This window comes from Pistacia vera, unplaced genomic scaffold (assembly GCF_008641045.1).
Source record: "Pistacia vera cultivar Batoury unplaced genomic scaffold, PisVer_v2 Contig478, whole genome shotgun sequence".
Lineage (NCBI taxonomy): Eukaryota > Viridiplantae > Streptophyta > Magnoliopsida > Sapindales > Anacardiaceae > Pistacia > Pistacia vera.
In genome coordinates this window covers 548,027-550,787 of record NW_022196310.1, presented here as the reverse complement: position 1 = coordinate 550,787, position 2,761 = coordinate 548,027, and the positions used below count along the sequence as shown (strand labels likewise).

The window sequence follows — 2,761 nt, the reverse complement described above, 5'->3', positions numbered from 1 at the left end:
TATCTTATATTCTAAATGCTTATTAAGCTAAATTGGAAATTGGAACTTTTGTTCCGCACAGTTTATATAGATCTATTGTTTGATCATTCATTTCCTCAGCAAAAATAGGATTCTTCAACATAAACAAAATGGAAAAATGAAATGATTTTTAAATGAAACGAAAATGAAAAAATTAATTCAAGCAACGTTTCAAGAAACAGCCAAAGGCCTAATAAGAAGAGTGGCTAATTTCAAGCACCAAAAATTTTAGCATGCACATCACCATTACTCCAATTATAAATTAAAGTAGTTTTCGAAGCTGTAAGTTCAATTCACTAGTTTCAAAAACTTTCAATCATCTTAATCAACTACAACACCCTAAAATGATTTGATAAAAGGATAAAATAGGTTCTCAAGGCATGTGAGCAAAAGAAGACCCCGTAAACACACACATTGAGTCACAAGCGCATGAACAAAGCAATGTATAGATTAATAACAATCAATTAGCAAGATAATATCTTCTAAGTATAAGATTCTCACCAAAGAAGGAGAGGAAGGGGAAGAGAGAGCTGTATGAGGAGACAGAGAAATCAGTACCTGAGAGTTACCAGCACGATTCTCTGGGTCCTCAATTTCTCCTGCAATGAATGGACAATTAAAACTCTGGCAATTGGATAACCGCAAAAGCAGTGAAATGAATATCAAAGGAAAATAATTGTTAAGCACACTTACGATCATTTATTCCAGCAAGGGCTAACAATCGAGCAGCCATCTCTCTTTCTTCAGCAACCTGAATTGCTCTTACGTATGCCTCATCACTTGAAAAAACATCGGAATCATATTCGACACTAGGGTTGTTATCGTCCTCGGCATCTTCATCATGATGATGCACATCAAATGCATCTTCATCGTCATCATCCTCACCATCTTCAACATCGGTGCCATCAAACTCCTGATTCTCATTTCCCTCTTCATCAGTCTCATCATCTGGCCCATCAAAATCATCATCTTTATCGTACGAATAGCTTCCAGCTTCCATTATCACTACCATCATTATTCATCCACAGCATCATCTATGCCCTTTCCTACTCACACAATCAATCAAACAATCGATCAAGCAATCAAAACAATCGTCAATGAGATAAATCATAAATTGCTAGAATTAAATAGAGGACCTGTTCTTGAAGGGATCGGAAAAGAGCCAGGTCAGCATCGACCTGACTGAGGTTAGTGAAAGGAGTTCTTGCTCTCGACGGCGTCTGTTGTTGTTGATCTTGGTTCAAGTTGGACCCTGTGTTCGCTTCTTCTGCAACTACTTGTTCGGTCAAGTTATTGTTATTGTTAGGGTTCTCTTCCTGTTCTCTTCGAGGTGGTTGTTGCTTCCATTGTTGGCTGTTTGGACCCGTTGTCCATCAATTTTCAGGATTTCGAATTAAAAAAACAAAATTTCTTATCTCGTGAGGCTCCATTATTAAATTGGTTTTGATAGGGTTTGGATCGAAGTCAGGAATTTATTGAGAATCTTATTAGGTATACAAGAGGCACCGAATAATTGGAGAGAGAAAGAAAAACGAATACGTGTTGTGTTGTGTTGTATTTGAAAATCGGGAGAGAATTAAACGAAATGAAAAGCTACTGGCTGGTTCTTGGGCCGGCCCGGGCTGCTTCGGTGGAAGTTAGACGTATCCAATTGTTTATGGACCGTCTAATTATTTGGACCTGCCCACTGAAATCGCAGAAGAGAGTTTGAATAATGTTACGACCGAAGCGGTGGTACATGAAATTGATAAAAATTTTAATTACCCCTACAGTTTTGAAAATTGTAAAGAGACGGTAAGTTTGGGATTTTTTAATCAATTCTCCCTAACATAGTAACATTTCCAGAAATTACTCTGAAATAAACCTTACCAACATGTTAAAGTATAGTAGCGAAGAAATTAAGAAAAATTAATAATTTGAAATCACCAATGATTAAAATATCAAAACATAAATTATAATAAGTATTTCAAAAATAATATTATATAATTTTTATTAAACTAAAATAATTAAATATAAAGAGCTTGTAATAAATAAATTAAAGAGAACATTATAGACTTGAATATGTATTTTTTATAATTTATTGTTTGTTCATATGATATTTTAATTAAAGGGTAAAGTAAATTGTTTTGAGTTTATTATCGAAACATATAAGGGAAACCTTGACTAATTTTTGAAACATTAGAGAGAAGGTTAAATAAAATCCTAATTAAATTTAATAAATTTCAATAATCATAAAGTTTTTTGAATGATTTTTACCCTCGAAAAAAATCTATATCTTTATAAAATCCCAATAGAATCTTCGTCTAGATAAGGGTAATCTTAACGGATGATATATAAAAGAATTCAGCATTCATACATGATTTCATGAAATCTTTTTAATTATTACTTAATTGTATTAGAAGATCTTTTAAGTGTTATTGAATGAATGTTTTCAGATTCAAGTGATATATTAATTATGTTAATTTTAATTATTTTTTATAAAATTTCAAAACGAATATAGGTGAGAGATATTTAGGTTTTATTTTAGTCAATTGAGTTAAAGTGAAAATCTTTGCTTTGGTCAAAGTATTATAATTCTAACAGAGTTAGGATTCGGAGTAATTATTGAAGAATTTTTGTAAAGTTTTGGAGGTGTTTGATTAAAAATGTGAATAGCTGGCAGCAAAGATAAAGGGAGGTAATTGATTTTCAGCCTTTAATTAATTCATTTTCAATATATATATTTATAAATAATAAGGGGAAA

The 2,761-nt window shown here is 32.2% G+C and overlaps 1 pseudogene; it reads right to left on the bottom strand.

The window, feature by feature from the left end:
• Positions 1-397: 397 nt before the first annotated feature.
• On the bottom strand, positions 398-1,391 carry LOC116146505 (annotated as a pseudogene).
• Positions 1,392-2,761: the final 1,370 nt, after the last annotated feature.